This window comes from Ranitomeya variabilis, chromosome 4 (genome assembly GCF_051348905.1).
Source record: "Ranitomeya variabilis isolate aRanVar5 chromosome 4, aRanVar5.hap1, whole genome shotgun sequence".
In the NCBI taxonomy this organism is placed as follows: Eukaryota; Metazoa; Chordata; class Amphibia; order Anura; family Dendrobatidae; genus Ranitomeya; species Ranitomeya variabilis.
The window spans coordinates 424,352,496-424,370,795 of record NC_135235.1 but is presented as its reverse complement, the minus strand read 5'-3'; positions in this window follow the sequence as shown (position 1 = coordinate 424,370,795).

Here is an 18,300-nt window from a genome sequence, read left to right as displayed (position 1 = left end):
TGTTTATTCAGAATGAAATTAAAAAAGATTAGCACCTATGTAGTATCAAGTGCCACTAATTTTCTCATTTTGTATTATAGTTTCCTGCTTTATGTAAACTACCACCACTACCTATGCCTCTTGCTGCTTGTGCTGGGGGATGGTTCAATGGTCCGTGGACTTTGTGGTTTTCCTCTGTACTGTGATGCTGCTGACACCTGGAGACTTGCAGTGCCGGTGAGCTTTTCTTTGTTTGTTTAGATATTGATTAGTGCTGCAGCCATTCATCCATGAGGAGCCAGCTTATGCTGACCAATGTCAGTGTTTATATATGCTGGAGCGTCATGGTGCTAAAATAATTTGCATTTCAGTCTCTACCAATCAGTTACTTTTTCTGAGCATGCCCAGTAGTCGACTTATTGATTTATACTTTTTCTGTAATGTTTATATAGGATTTTTGCTAAATCACTCTTGGTCTTGAACATATATTTTTATGGAAAATAAGTAATGCTATTATAATGTTTTATGACATGTTTGCTTTAAGAATTGCATTTATTGGTGGATATGTACAGACATTTTGATTAGTTACAGGAGGTTTAAATAGGAGGATTGTACAAAGACCTAGACCTGTTCTAGAGGTCAAAACATTGCTATTGTTTTTGTATTTGTGATGCCATAATAAATCAAGTTGATCATTATTCTATTGGAAAACAACTTTTTTATTCTTGGATTTTTCATGGAAAAATTGATTATCCAATTTTTGGCCTTCATGCATGTACATGATATTTGAGTTTCACCGAAAAAAAAATGAACTGGAGTGTAAGTTGATAGGCGTGCAAAATAGGAACATATTCACACTGGCCATTAAATAGACCAAACCTAAGATAGAAACAGAATGTTAATATTCAGGTTTCTGCACTTAGTGCAGGTTAGGATGTGGCCTCCCTTTCTTTGAGCTGGACATCACATTTGTATAGCTTCTCATTTTGCTGGGTATTCATATTTGGAACCTGGGCCTGCTCAGCCCCTATTCATATTAATGCTACTTTGACACATGGTAAGATTTTAATTCTAGAGGTTAGGACTTGATTTGGGTACACCTTGATGCTGTTTACCTAGTTCCCTATGTTATTTATTTGCACTATTGCTTTTACATATTTATTTACAGCAATGTATATGTTTATTTTGTTTCTGTCTTTGGTTTTGTATGGTATAGGAGTTTAACAGACTATGTGGACGGACTCACTTGATGGTATAAGTGCAATGTGTAGGTACAAATTCACACTTTGACCATTGACATAAAAAACTTAGGGTAAAACCAATGAGCAAATACCCTGCTGTAAGCAAAACAGCCATCCCTCCGCAACATGACAAGGTGTACCCAATCAGGATGGTTCCTAACTCCAGTATTTCACATGGATTTGTGCCAGCAGACCTCAAATTAGATGGGGGCAGACCAAGACCTAGACTTGACTGTTTTACACATGTCCCTGGAAAGCTATATTGACAGGATGCACAGCCCAAATTTGGGGGCAATTGGACTATAAGTAAGAAACCAAAGAAACTAAAGAAATGGGTTACATTATTGGTATAAGAGTAATGTGTAGTTGTACAGTCATAGTGGAGCCATTAACAGGTTAAACCTAGGGTAAAAACAATGTGCAAATACCCTGCTGTAAGCAAATAAATAGTAATAGTAATAGTACATGTAAATAAGTTAGTATGCTTAGTTGACATTATTGTGATCCAAAAAGCGTAAAAGCAATCCAACTACAACAAGATGTACTAAATCAAAATAAAACTTGAAAACTATGGTGGATTTACAGTTTACTCCAATTAGAATTTTTTCACATTTTTCAGTACATGGTGTAGTAAAATAAATAGTGTTTTTCAAACATGTAACTCGTCCTGAAAAAAATCAAGCTTTCATGCAGCTATAGTTTATCAACAGAAAAATAAAAACTTTTTGGCTCTTGGATGAAAGAGAGGTAAAAATTAAACTGCAATAATGAAAAATCAGGAGTTAAAAAAGGAATTTGTTTATTTTCAATATATTTTATAACATTATTTTGAAGAACAAATATAAAGAATATACTGTAGTTAGCTGCAACATCCAACATCAATTTTCCCCATGTCCTGCTCATAAAGTTTCAGGAAACTGCAACATGAGAAATTTATGGTGGTGTCATAGATTCCTTCTTTGTGGGAGCTCTCTGCGCTCCAGTTGATCAGCTGCTTGAAGAATCTTCTTTGGTCACCCAAATGCTTTGTTTACATGGAATTTTACATCTCAGCTTTGTATTTTTAGTACTGGCTGTGCTGAGTTTGACAATGCTATGCAAAGTGTCATTTCAGCGATCTGACATTATATAGTAATGTCTCATACTAAGACAATCTAATAAAGTTAAAAAAATTATAATGTGTAAAAATATTTTTTTTAATCCCCAAATAAAGAAAACAAATACATATTATACCAATAAATACATTTATTTATGTAAGTAAAAAAAACAATAAAAGTACACATATTTGGTGTGGCCATGTTTGTAAAGACCCGCTCTATAAAACTATCCCACTATTTAACTCCTTCAATTAACCCCTTCCCGACGTTTGACGTTACGTAGGCGTCATGAAAGTCGGTGCCAATCCGACCTGTGACGCCTATGTGGCGTCATGGAATGATCGCGTCCCTGCAGATCGGGTGAAAGGGTTAACTCCAATTTCACCCGATCTGCAGGGACAGGGGGAGTGGTACTTCAGCCCAGGGGGGGTGGCTTCACCCCCCCGTGGCTACGATAGCTCTGATTGGCTGTTGAAAGTGAAACAGCCAATCAGAGCGATTTGTAATATTTCACCTATGAAAATGGTGAAATATTACAATCCAGCCATGGCCGATGCTGCAATATCATCGGCCATAGCTGGAAAACCTAATCTGCCCCCCCCACCGCCACCGATCGCCTCCCCAGTCCTCCTTTCTGCCCCGTACTGTGGTCCACTCCCCTCTGTCCTCGTGTCCGCTCCCCCGTCCTCCTGTCCGCTCCCCCCGTGCTCCGATCCCCCCATGCTCCGATCTCCCCCCCTCATACTTACCGAGCCTCGCGGTGTCTGTCCGTCTTCTTCATGGGTGCCGCCATCTTCCAAAATGGCGGGCGCATGCACAGTGCGCCCGCTGAATCTGCCGGCTGGCAGATTCATTCCAGGTACATTTTGATCAGTGTGATAAAACCTATCACAGTGATCAAAATAAAAAAAATAGTAAATGACCCCCCCCTTTATCACCCCCATAGGTAGGGACAATAATAAAAATAAAGAAAATATATATATTTTTTTTTTCCCCACTAGGTTTAGGGTTAGGGCTAGGGTTAGGGTTAGGGCTAGGGTTAGGGTTAGGATTAGGGTTAGAGCTAGGGTTAGAATTAGGGTTAGAACTAGAATTAGGGTTAGATTAGACTATGTGCACACATGGTGCGGATTTGGCTGTGGATCCGCAGCAGATTGGCCGCTGCGGATTCGTAGCAGTTTTCCATCAGGTTTACAGTACCATGTAAACCTACTGAAAACCAAATCCGCTGTGCCCATGGTGCGGAAAATACCGCGTGGAAACGCTGTGTTCTATTTTCCGCAGCATGTCAATTCTTGTGCGGATTCCGTTTTACACCTGCTCCTCAATAGGAATCCGCAGGTGAAATCCGCACAAAAAACACTGGAAATCCGTGGTAAATGCACAGGTAAAATGCAGTGCCTTTTACCTGTGGATTTTTTAAAAATGGTGCGGAAAAATCTCACACGAATCTGCAATGTGGGCACATAGCCTTAGGGTTAGGGTTGGAATTAGAGTTAGGGTTGGAATTAGGGCTAGGGTTGGAAATAGGGTTAAGATTAGGCTTGTGGTTAGGGTTAGGGTTAGGGTTGTGTTGGGGTTAGGGTTGTGGTTAGGGTTGGGATTAGGGTTAGGGTTGGGATTAGGGTTAGTGGTGTGTTGGGTTAGGGTTGTGGTTAGGGTTGTGTTGGGGTCAGGGTTATATCTAGAGTTGGGATTAGGGTTTGGGGTGTGTTGGGGTTAGTGTTGGAGTTAGAATTGATGGGTTTCCACTGTTTAGGCACATCAGGGGTCTCCAAACGCAACATGGCGCCACCATTGATTCCAGCCAATCTTGCGTTCAAAAAGTCAAATGGTGCTCCCTCCCTTCCGAGCCCCGACGTGCGCCCAAACAGTGGTTTACCCCCACATATGGGGTACCAGCATACTCAGGACAAACTGGGCAACAATTAATGGGGTCCAATTTCTCCTGATACCCTTGCAAAAATAAATAATTGCTTGCTAAATCATAATTTTAGAGGAATGAAAAATTATTTTTTATTTTCACGGCTCTGCGTTATAAACTTCTGTGAAGCACTTGGGGGTTCAAAATGCACACCACACATCTAGATAAGTTCCTTGGGGGGGTCTAGTTTCCAAAATGGGGTCACTTGTGGGGGGTTTCTACTGTTTAGGCACATCAGGGGCTCTGCAAATGCAACGTGACACCCGCAGACCATTCCATCAAAATCTGCATTTCAAAACATCACTGCTTCCCTTCTGAGCCCCGACGTGTGCCCAAACAGTGGTTTGCCCCCACATATGGGGTACCAGCGTACTCAGGACAAACTGGACAACAAATTTTGGGGTCCAATTTCTCCTGTTACTCTTGCAAAAATAAAAAATTGCTTGCTAAAACATAATTTTTGAGGAATGAAAAATTATTTTTTATTTTCACGGCTCTGCGTTGTAAATGTCTATGAAGCACTTGGGGGTTCTAAGTGCTCACTACACATCTAGGTAAGTTCCTTGGGGGGTCTAGTTTCTAAAACAGGGTCAATTGTGGGGGGTTTCTACTGTTTAGGCACATCAGGGGCTCTGCAAATGTAACATGATGCCCGCAGACCATTCCATCAAAGTCTGTATTCCAAAACGTCACTACTTCCCTTCCGAGCCCCGGCATGTGCCCAAACAGTGGTTTACCCCCATATATGGGGTATAAGCGTACTCAGGAGAAACTGGACAACAACTCTTGGGGTCAAATTTCTCCTGTTACCCTTGGGAAAATTAAAAAATTCTGGGCTAAAAAAATATTTTTGAGGAAAGAAAACACATTTATTATTTTCACGGCTCTGCATTATAAACTTCTGTGAAGCACTTGGGGGTTCAAAGTGCTCACCACACATCTAGATTAGTTCCCTGGGAGGTCTAGTTTCCAAAATGGTGTCAATTGTGGGGGAGTTCCAATGTTTAGGCACACAGGGGCTCTCCAAACGTGACATGGTGTCCGCTAATGATTGGAGCTAATTTTCCATTCAAAAAGCCAAATGGCGTGCCTTCCCTTCCGAGCCCTGCCGTGCACCCAAACAGTAGTTTACCCCCCCATATGGTGTATCATCCTACTCAGGACAAACTGGACAACAACATTTGGGGTCCAATTTCTCCTGTTACCCTTGGGAAAATAAAAAATTCCGGGCTAAAATTCATTTTTGAGGAAAGAAAAATTATTTTTTTATTTTCACGGCTCTGCGTTATAAACTTCCGTGAAGCACCTGGGGGTTTAAAGTGCTCACTATGCATATAGATAAGTTCCTTGGGGGGTCTAGTTTCCAAAATGAGGTCACTTGTAGGGGAGCTCCAATGTTTAGGCACACAGCGGACACCATGTCTCGTTTGGAGAGCCCCTAACGATTGGAGCTAATTTTCCATTCAAAAAGTCAAATGGCGCGCCTTCCCTTCCGAGCCGTGCTGTGCACCCAAACAGTGGTTTACCCCCACATATGAGGTATCGGCGTACTCAGGAGAAATTGCCCAACAAATTTTAGGATCCATTTTATCCTGTTGCCCATGTGAAAATGAAAAAATTGAGGCTAAAAGAAATTTTGTGTGAAAAAAAAGTACTTTTTCATTTTTACAGATCAATTTGTGAAGCACCTGAGGGTTTAAAGTGCTCACTATGCTTCTAGATAAGTTTCTTGGGGGGTCTAGTTTCCAAAATGGGGTCACTTGTGGGGGATCTCCAATGTTTTGGCACACAGGGGCTTTCCAAACACAGCATGGTGTCCGCTAACGATGGAGATAATTTTTCATTCAAAAAGTCAAATGGCGCTCCTTCCATTCCGAGCCTTACCATGTGCCCAAACAGTGGTTTACCCCCACATGTGAGGTATCAGTGTACTCAGGAGAAATTGCCCAACAAATTTTACGATCCATTTTATCCTGTTGCCCATGTGAAAATGAAAAAATTGAGGCTAAAATAATTTTTTTGTGAAAAAAAAGTACTTTTTCATTTTTACGAATCAATTTGTGAAGCACCTGGGGGTTTTAAGTGCTCACTATGCTTCTAGATAAGTTCCTTGGGGGCTCTAGTTTCCAAAATGGGGTCACTTGTGGGGAATCTCCAATGTTTAGGTACACGGGGGCTCTCAAACACGACATGCTGTCCGCTAAAGATTAGAGCCAATTTTTCATTCAAAAAGTCAAATGGTGCTCCTTCCCTTCCGAGCCCTGCCGTGCGCCCAAACAGTGGTTTACCCCCACAGATGAGGTATCAGCGTACTCAGGACAAATTGGACAACAAAGTTCGTGGTCCTGTTTCTCCTTTTACCATTGGGAAAATAAAAAAATTGTTGCTAAAAGATCATTTTTGTGACTAAAAAGTTAAATGTTCATTTTTTCCTTCCATGTTGCTTCTGCTGCTGTGAAACACCTGAAGGGTTAATAAACTTCTTGAATGTGGTTTTGAGCACCGTGAGGGGTGCAGTTTTTAGAATGGTGTCACATTTGGGTATTTTCAGCCATATAGAACCCTCAAACTGACTTCAAATGTGAGGTGGTCCCTAAAAATAATGGTTTTGTAAATTTTGTTGTAAAAATGAGAAATCACTGGTCAAATTTTAACCCTTATAACTTCCTAGCAAAAAAATTTTTGTTTCCAAAATTGTGCTGATGTAAAGTAGACATGTGGGAAATGTTATTTATTAACTATGTTGTGTCACATAGCTCTCTGGTTTAACAGAATAAAAATTAAAAATGTGAAAAATGCGAAATTTTCAAAATTTTTGCCAAATTTCCATTTTTTTCACAAATATACTCAGAAATTATTGACCTAAATTTACCACTAACATGAAGCCCAGTATGTCACGAAAAAAAAATCTCAGAACCGCTAGGATCCGTTGAAGCGTTCCTGAGTTATTACCTCATAAAGGGACACTGGTCAGAATTGCAAAAAACGGCCAGGTCATTAAGGTCACAATAGGCTGGGTCATGAAGGGGTTAACACTGTAAAAAAAAAAAAAAAACGATGCAAAAAACAATGCTTTATCATGATTAGTGTTGAGCGATACCGTCCGATACTTGAAAGTATCGGTATCGGAAAGTATCGGCCGATACCGGCAAAGTATCGGATCTAATCCGATACCGATACCCGATACCAATACAAGTCAATGGGACTCAAGTATCGGACGGTATCCTGTATGGTTCCCAGGGTCTGAAGGAGAGGAAACTCTCCTTCAGGCCCTGGGATCCATATTAATGTGTAATAGAAAGAATTAAAATAAAAAATATTGCTATACTCACCTCTCCGACGCAGCCTGGACCTCACCGAGGGAACCGGCAGCGTTCTTTGCTTAAAATGCACGCGTTTACTTCCTTCCGTGACGTCACGGCTTGTGATTGGTCGCGTGCCGCCCATGTGGCCGCGACGCGACCAATCACAGCAAGCCGTGACGTAATTTTCAGGTCCTCAATGCCTAATTCTAGGTATTCAAGATTTTAAAATTATGTTCCGGCTTGTGATTGGTCGCGTCGCGGTCACATGGGCGACGCGACCAATCACAAGCCGTGACGTCACGGGAGGCAGGAAACGCGCGCATTTTAAAATTACGTCACGGCTTGTGATTGGTTGCGTGCCGCCCATTTGACCGCGACGCGACCAATCACAGCAAGCCGTGATGTAATTTCAGGTCCTCAATGCAGAATTATACAAAAATGCCGTGTGCACTACTGGAAAGGATGGTGCTAAGGTTAGGTTCCCACACCTTCATAGACTATGAAAAAGAACCTAGCACTCAACTTGATGCTTTAGAGTGAGCTTTATTGTAGTGGTACTCAATAAACGTTTCGGTCCTACATATGGACCTTCGTCAGTAACTACATGTGGAAAACAACCAAATGTGAAAAAAAAAAAAAAAAATTGACAAAATAAATCATAACTAAAAATTATACAAATAAAGTATATACAAAGATATTGAACAGGGAATACAGCATCGATACAAAATCCTGGTAAAGTACATCCAAGAAATATACGCTGGGGAGAAATCCCGAGTATCAAGGCTAAACGTCCCACTTTGACTGCATAAAAAGAGACCAACCAGATATATCAGAGAGAAAATGAAGTACATACCGTACTAGAGATAAGAAAAGGACCAAAGGGTCTAATGGCACAAGAAGTGGCGTCTGTAAGTTTACAAAAAACCCCGTATAAGACTCCTGCCAGTTGGATAAGTGAGTGGTGTGGGGGGGGTTTGGGGTAGATCATACCTTATGTGTGAGCCAGATGGGAGCGGTACTGCGGGTGTATAATGATAAAGAATTACATACCGGTAAAGAAATAGCATAGCATGACGTGCGCTGGTGCTGCAATATACCTGCAGAGTCCGTAATAGAGAGTGGCGTAGACAGACGCGGATTCCACCGCTGGTCTGTCAGGAAAGAGTGGAAGCGCCGTATAATAGATGGAGGGCGGGACGAAAAGTGCCAGTAAGCCAATCCGCGGCAAGGCAGAGGACCGGAAGTGACGTCGCGCAAGGTAAGCCTCAATGAAGCTATGTGCAGGGCTCCTAATGCGTGATGGGCGGAAGTGACACCATGTTGTCAAGGTGATGAGGCGATACAATGGTGCAGGCAGGAATTGGAACCGGTAATGAGAAACCAAGAAAAACAGAAGACACAAGAGTGTGAAATTACTAAGTAGCTTGCGAAAACAATAGTTGTAGAGCTATGGTGCCCTAATTGAGAGTCCGTAGTGGTGAACGATCTCCAGGTGACGGTGCTCCTATGTTCTATCGTTTTGCCATGTGTCACGGCAGGTAGATGTGCTAAGTGGACGTGGTCCAGTGAGACATACGAAAAAGATAAAATAGATCCATCCCCCTCCACTTTCACAACCAGGGCCACAATGTCTCACAGCTACAGTATCAGGTCATAGAACACATCCCCCCCATTCGGCGGGGTGGTGACCGGGTGGCCCGTCTCAAGCGACGGGAGGCATTTTGGATTCACACATTGGAGACCCTCCATCCCTTGGGACTCAATAGAGACTATGATTTAGCCTCTTTTCTCTGAGATTATATTATTCCATCAACTGATAACACTGTGACATCAAGTACCCAATTTACAGGCTACTACGGACTCCATTAATCTTATTGTGTATTTACCAATGTACCGTATGTATATTATTCCGTCAGCTAACTCTATTTTTCTTTTTATCACTAGAGTCGCCTGTATTGAGATCTATTTTATCTTTTTCGTATGTCTCACTGGACCACGTCCACTTAGCACATCTACCTGCCGTGACACATGGCAAAACGATAGAACATAGGAGCACCGTCACCTGGAGATCGTTCACCACTGCGGACTCTCAATTAGGGCACCATAGCTCTACAACTATTGTTTTCGCAAGCTACTTAGTAATTTCACACTCTTGTGTCTTCTGTTTTTCTTGGTTTCTCATTACCGGTTCCAATTCCTGCCTGCACCATTGTATCGCCTCATCACCTTGACAACATGGTGTCACTTCCGCCCATCACGCATTAGGAGCCCTGCACATAGCTTCATTGAGGCTTACCTTGCGCGACGTCACTTCCGGTCCGCTGCCTTGCCGCGGATTGGCTTACTGGCACTTTTCGTCCCGCCCTCCATCTATTATACGGCGCTTCCACTCTTTCCTGACAGACCAGCGGTGGAATCCGCGTCTGTCTACGCCACTCTCTATTACGGACTCTGCAGGTATATCGCAGCACCAGCGCACGTCATGCTATGCTATTTCTTTACCGGTATGTAATTCTTTATCATTATACACCCGCAGTACCGCTCCCATCTGGCTCACACATAAGGTATGATCTACCCCAAACCCCCCCCACACCACTCACTTATCCAACTGGCAGGAGTCTTATACGGGGTTTTTTGTACACTTACAGATGCCACTTCTTGTGCCATTAGACCCTTTGGTCCTTTTCTTATCTCTAGTACGGTATGTACTTCATTTTCTCTCTGATATATCTGGTTGGTCTCTTTTTATGCAGTCAAAGTGGGACGTTTAGCCTTGATACTCGGGATTTCTCCCCAGCGTATATTTCTTGGATGTACTTTACCAGGATTTTGTATCGATGCTGTATTCCCTGTTCAATATCTTTGTATATACTTTATTTGTATAATTTTTAGTTATGATTTATTTTGTCAATTTTTTTTTTCACATTTGGTTGTTTTCCACATGTAGTTACTGACGAAGGTCCATATGTAGGACCGAAACGTTTATTGAGTACCACTACAATAAAGCTCACTCTAAAGCATCAAGTTGAGTGCTGAATGCAGAATTAGGCATACAGGACCTGAAATCACGTCACGGCTTGCTGTGATTGGTCACGTCGCGGTCACATGGGCGGAACGCAACCAATCACAAGCCGTGACGTAATTTTAAAATGCGCGCGTTTCCTGCCTCCCGTGACGTCACGGCTTGTGATTGGTCGCGTCACCCATGTGACCGCGACGCGACCAATCACAAGCCGGAACGTAATTTTAAAATCCTGAATGCCTAGAATTAGGCATTGAGGACCTGAAAATTACATCACGGCTTGCTGTGATTGGTCGCGTCGCGGCCACATGGGCGGCACGCGACCAATCACAAGCCGTGACGTCACGGAAGGAAGTAAACGCGCGCATTTTAAGCAAAGAACGCTGCCGGTTCCCTCGGTGAGGTCCAGGCTGCGTCGGAGAGGTGAGTATAGCAATATTTTTTATTTTAATTCTTTATTTTACACATTAATGTTGTTTCGATACCGATACCCGATACCACAAAAGTATCGGATCTCGGTATCGGAATTCCGATACCCGCAAGTATCGGCCGATACCCGATACTTGCGGTATCGGAATGCTCAACACTAATCATGATACTGCCTAACAAAAAGTGCAAACAAGCAATCAAATAGGCGAATGTAAATAAAAATGGTACCTCTGAAAACAACATCTTGTCCCACAAAAAAGGAGCCACCATACAGCGTCATCAGTGAAAAAATAAAAAAGTAAGATCTCTCAGAATAAAGCTATGCAAAAATAATTATTTTTTCTATAAAACAGTTTTTATTGTGTAAAATGCGCCAAAACATAAAAAATGATGTAAATGATGTTCCGCTGTAATCATACTGACCCGAAGATTAAAGCGGTCTTACCAATTTTACCACAAGCAGAACGGTATAAAAAAAAAAGGAATTCCTGAATTTCGGGTTTTGGTTCATTCTGTCTCCCAAAAATCAGAATAGAAAACGATCAAAAAATGTCATGTGCTCGAGAATGTACCAATGAAAACATCAGCTTGTCTCGCAAAAAACAAGCCCTCACATTACTCTGTCGGATTGAATTTGAAAAAATTATAGCTCTCAAAATATGGTGACGCAAAAACTTGTTTTCACAATAAAAAGCATCTTTTAGTATGTGACAACAGCCAAACATAAAAACCCAATATAAATCTGGTATCGCTGTAATCGCACAGACCCGAAGAATAAAGGTGCCATATCTCTAATACCGCACAAGGAACGGCGTAAAAACAAACAAACAATTCTTCACATACTGTTGATTTTTTTCAATCTGCATCCCAAAGATTACAGAAAGGCTTGGTGCACATTTACCCTTCTGTGCTCTGCGCTGAGTGCTTACATCGAGTGTCTGTGTAAATCTCAGAAATAAGTGATTCAGACAGAACCACTGGAAGAAGTTTGCTTACAAAGAGGCAGATGAAAGTATGTTACTGGTAGCACAAAGGCTCTGGAAAAGAAAAATGGCTCCTCATCTGCCAAAAGAAATTCCGCAAATTCTCTGCTCCCAAATCCAAATGCCCCCTTCCTTCTGAGCCCCAGTGAGCCTAAACAACACTTAGCGCCCACATGTTTGGCATTTCTGTAGTGATGAGAGCCCACCTAAATTACTGGTGCGTGTTTCCAGAAGCATGAGCTGGGCATAATGTATTGGGCACTACAGCGTACTGGTCAATAGAATGGCAGTTTGCAGTTTTCACCCAGCATCATCCACTGCTGCCTGTTTCATAAAAACACCAATGACGTCAAAATCGTCACTACATCTATAGATAAATTCCTAAAGTGCTATAATTTCCAAAATTGGGGTCCCTTATGAGGGTACATCTGCACTGTAATATGGCGCTACTTCCCACCACATGTGGGGTATTAGTGAACTTAGGAGAAATTGATCAACAAACTTTTGTGTCCATTTTATCCTTTGGGCCTTGTGAAAATACAAAATTTGTAGCTAAAAAAGATTATTGTATGAAAAATGTGATTTTTTTTATTTTCCACGGCTCTACGCTATCAACTTCTGTGCTTAATAGTGTTGAGCATTCCGATGCTGCAAGTATCGGGTATCGGCCGATACTTGCTGTATCGGAATTCCGATACCGGGATTCCGATACTCTTGTGGTATCGGGTATCGGGTATCGCAACAACATTAATGTTAAAATGTGTAAAAGAGAGAATTAAAATAAAAAATATCGCTATACTCACCTCTCCGATGCAGCCGGGACTTCAGCGAGGGAACCGGCAGCGTTGTTTGTTTAAAATTCGCGCTATTACTTGGTTACGTGAATTCCCGGCTTGTGATTGGTCAGGTCGGCCACGTTGCCGGGACGCGGACCAATCACAGCAAGCCGTGACGAAATTACGTCACGGCTTGCTGTGATTGGTCCGCGTCCCGGCAATATGGCCGCCCTGACCAATCACAAGCCGTGACGTCACGGGAGGCTGGACACGCGCCCATTTTAAAATGAGCGCGTCCAGCCTCCCGGCTTGTGATTGGTTGACCGCGGCGCAACCAATCACAAGCCGTGACGTCACGGGAGGCTGGACACGCGCCCATTTTAAAATGAGCGCGTCCAGCCTCCCGGCTTGTGATTGGTTGAGCGCGGCGCAACCAATCACAAGCCGTGACGTCACGGGAGGCTGGACACGCGCCCATTTTAAAATGAGAGCGTCCAGCCTCCCGGCTTGTGATTGGTTGACCGCGGCGCAACCAATCACAAGCCGTGACGTCACGGGAGGCTGGACACGCGCCCATTTTAAAATGAGCGCGTCCAGTCTCCCGGCTTGTGATTGGTTGACCGCGGCGCAACCAATCACAAGCCGTGACGTCACGGGAGGCTGGACACGCGCCCATTTTAAAATGAGCGCGTCCAGCCTCCCGGCTTGTGATTGGTTGACCGCGGCGCAACCAATCACAAGCCGTGACGTCACGGGAGGCTGGACACGTGCCCATTTTAAAATGAGCGCGTGTCCAGCCTCCCGTGACGTCACGGCTTGTGATTGGTCAGGGCGGCCATATTGCCGGGACGCGGACCAATCACAGCAAGCCGTGACGTAATTTCGTCACGGCTTGCTGTGAATGGTCCGCGTCCCGGCAACATGGCCGACCTGACCAATCACAAGCCGGGAATTCACGTAACCAAGTAATAGCGCGAATTTTAAACAAACAACGCTGCCGGTTCCCTCGCTGAAGTCCCGGCTGCGTCGGAGAGGTGAGTATAGCGATATTTTTTATTTTAATTCTTTCTTTTACACATTTATATGGTTCCCAGGGCCTGAAGGAGAGTTTCCTCTCCTTCAGACCCTGGGAACCATCAGGAATACCGTCCGATACATGAGTCCCATTGACTTGTATTGGTATCGGGTATCGGTATCGGATTGGATCCGATATTTTGCCGGTATCGGCCGATACTTTCCGATACCGATACTTTCAAGTATCGGACGGTATCGCTCAACACTAGTGCTTAATAAACATCTAGATAAATTCCGCTGGGGGTCTAGTTTCCAAAATGGTGTCACTTGTTGGGGGTTTACACTGTTTAGGCACATCAGGGGCTCCCCAAACCACTAATTATTCCAGCATATTTTACATTCAAAAAGTCAAATGGCTCTCCTTCCCTTCCGAACCCTGCCGTGCAGTAGATGTCCCCCACATATGGGGTATTAGCACGCTCAGGAGAAATTGCACAACAAAATGTATGGTCAACTTTCTCCTGTTACTCTTGAGAAAGTAAAAAAAAAAGATCTAAAAGAATTTTTTTGTGACAGAAGAGTAAATGTTTATTTTTTCTTTCCACATTCCAAAAATTCTTGTGAAGCACCTGAAGGGTTAATAAACTTCTTGAATGTGGTTTTGAGTACCTTGAGGGGTGTTGTTTTTAGAGTGGTGTCATTTTGGGGTATTTTCAGTCATACAGGCCTCTCAAAGTCACTTCAAGTGTGAGGTGGTCGCTAAAAAAATTGTTTAGCAAATTGTGTTGTAAAAATGAAAAATCGCTGGTCAACTTTTAACCCCTATAACTTCCTAACAAAAAAATTATGTTTCCAAAATTGTGCTGATGTAAACTAGACATGTGGGAATTGTTATTTATTAACTATTTTGTGCAATATGACTCTGGTTTAAAGGCATACATATTAAAATTTTGAGAATTTCAAAATTTTCTAAATTTTTGCAAAATTTCCATTTTTTTCACAAATAAACGCAAGTCTTATGGAAGAAATTGTAATGCTATCATAAGCTACAATATGTCATGAGAAAACAATCTCAGAATCACAGGGATTCCTTGAAGCGTTTCAGAGTTATGACCTCATAAAGTGACAGTGGTCAGAATTGTAAAAATTGGCCTGGTCAGGAAGGTGAAAACAGGCTTTGTCTCAAAGGGGTTAAAGAAAACCTGACAGCATGATTTTGAAATGTAAAGTAAAGACATGGATGTAATGGCACAGTAATGCAGATTACATAGATACTTTTGATGAAGAATTCTGTTTTGTGGTTCCTCTGTAATCAACATTGGAAGTGTTCTGCTAATTAGATCTTGGTGCTCAGGGCCAGACTGTGATCTGGGTCTTCTCCTCCCTGCTTCCTATTGGTGATCCCAGACCCTTCTGCCAGCTTCTTTTGTTTGAAGAGGAGATTACAATCAAAAGAGGCAGTGACCTGATATTCAAAGAAAGGCTAGAGGTGGGGGATCTGGGGATCCAAGACAGGGAGGAGAAGACTCCGTGCACAGTCCGGCCCTGAAAACTGAAAAATAATTATCAAAAAGCTTCAAATAGTGATTAAAGGTGAAGAAAGCAAATTTGTTCACCAAATGTATCACGGTAATTTAATCAGTATTACAGCCATGTCTTCACATTACATTACAAAATCATGTGGACAGGTTCTCTTTAACATACTATAACCAACCCTAAGGCAAGTGCTTATTTATGAAGTCATAGGAAGGGATTCTCAGCTTAGGACTCCTCTCTTTAAGCTATATAGTGGAACCATTTTATTTTGAAAGGCACTGTATTAGTACTACATTTCTGCAAATGGGGAAATGAGTGGCTGCAAGAAGATTCTCACGATGACTACAGTCTATCTCCAGTTTTTAGAAATGTTTGAAAAATGGTTCAGTTTCTTTCTAAAACAGGTTGTTGTCCAGACAAATTTTTTAAATAAGTCACATGAAGTATGCATGTTTATGAAGATACACTCTGTTTCTCCACATTGCATTGACTATTCTAATTTACAAGGCAGCACTTTGTACAAAAAAAATCTCAGACAGGCAACACATTATTTTCTAAGTCTTTTCTTTAAAATTTGTGTAATGGTTTATGTTATTTCTTCCCATCCCAAATGTTCATTACACTGTAATATATTAGCCTGCCTATGAGAATTTTAAGTAAACAAAAATTACAAATTCCATGAAAAATAAAAAACCCTGAAAAGCAATTTCCAAACATAAAAATAAACAAGTCAATGTATTCTAAAAGTGGTTACAATTCTTATTAATCTCCTGATAGTATTCAGCTTCACAACTTCTTTTCAGCATTGTATCAAACATTCCTGATAAAGTGCAAAAATGTGAGGTTTTCATTTGAATAATGACACAGAAATTTACATCAGTGTAGAACATAATAAACATTTGCTAATCAAAGCTTCTATCAGCAGCGTCAACACATCATTCCGCATTCTAGAGGTTTTGTGTTGCTCATTTTGATTTTGCATACCAATTAGGTTATTAAAGAGGGAAATGGCTGTGTGTTTTTGTACAGTCATTTGAAATTTAGATACTTGATTATAATTTAGAACCGAGCATGTCTGAGGCGATTCAAGACACTTCACAGTTAATCTATGAGACATTGTTCTTTATTTTATGCAATACTAAATGTGAAAAAACAGATGGCTGACAAAATGAAAAAGATTAGAAGTGACTGTAATCTCCCATCCAGTATAAGACGTATATTTGAGACTCCCTAAATATGCATAATAAATGTTCGTCTATCCCTTGATTGATGTTAATTCCCCTAAAAATCTAATTGTAAGTACCAGAAACCAATACTTTCTACTTAACTGTAATAAAAAATGTGTGCAGTGTGCATTATTCAAAACAGTTTTCCCCTTTTTCTTTTTCACTAAAAGTACACAGATGTGGAATTTCTTAAAATGGCATTTCTTAAAATATATCATATTTTCAAACAATTTCACGAATAACATGGAGTTTAATACTGTAAGTTATGAAGAAAGTTGAAGCATAACCATTCAATAAATAGGTATGTGAACGTGGTTTCAATTTTAACATATCACTCCTATTTTTGTTTTTCAAAATATTTTTTGGTATGCCAAGGAACCCTAACCCTTGGTCAATCAGCATACTGTAGGTGCCAATCTTTCTCCATTAGGCGCCTACAGCCTATCATTGGAGAAGTAACATTTTATTTGGGCAAATTGACTGATATATTCCTAGCACCATGCATGAGAAGGCATGGAGTCACATGTAGGGTTGTATTTGCTGGGGTATATTCGTGGTATGACATTGTATTAATGTTTCTCACAAGAACTTTACTCTGTAATTTAAATTAAAAAATTGCATATTGATGGAGTCAAATGAAAATAAATATATGAGTTCCAAACAATTAGTAGTGATTAAGGTTCGGTATGGCCACGACTCTTCCTAGTCATTAATTTAGCAACCATTCTAGATCATTTTTAAAAATAGGAACCCCATAATTTAATGCAAGTACATCCTCTCCCATCAAGCCATGTAAATATTAGAGACCGAAAGGGAGAATTTAACTCTCATTGAATCTTCGGATATTTTAAGATAAGATTTGGAATCAAACTTTAAAAAAATGTCTATAAAGAAGATAAAATAAAACAAAACATTAAAAACTCATGTAAATCAATATTATAATCAAGTAGTAGCCCCAAAACCATGTAATACCTATCAACGCCACATTATGGGGCATAACAGTGTAAATGGAAGTGACAGCCGCCAAAATCTAAGTGTAACTCCCTCTACACTCAAAATTCATCAGTGCAGTTGGCATCTGAATAATATGTTATATAATATATAATGTAATCTGGAATGAATCTAATTATAGGCTGGAGTAAGCTATCCACTCGAGCACATACATTGTCATTCAAAAAGCCAATGCCGACTGAAACAGGACATAAACCTGGTTTATGTATTTAAAAGAGACTGTGAAAAAAGACTGTCTAACCGAATATCCAACTATCTAATGACAAAGTTAATTTAAGAAAAAAAAATAGGAGTGATCTGTTAACACATTAAACCATGCTCACATAATAAATTTGCAATTTGTTATGTTGAAACGTTTTCCACAATTTACAGTATTGAATTTCCAGTTATTTCTGAAATTATTCTTAATTATGCCATGATATTTATTAGGATCTGTGTCTTTTTTATACTAATGACTTGCTTTCAACTCAGGTGTTCTTTTAAATGTGTATGGATACAAATAATGTATAATAAGATATATTTAAACCAAGGTTTCTGATTGTTTGAGAATACTATAAAGCCCATCCAAAGGTCAGTTGCAAGCAGCTATGATTAAGAACAGGTTCATCTGTTTGAAACACATGAACGATAACATCTATGTCTGTATGGATCTTACCAGACGTCTGCAACAAAAGCTGATGAATTTTAATTTTTTAAACAAAGTGCTGGATCATATTTCTTTTTTCCAATCATTGTAGCATTGTCTTGCATGACTAGT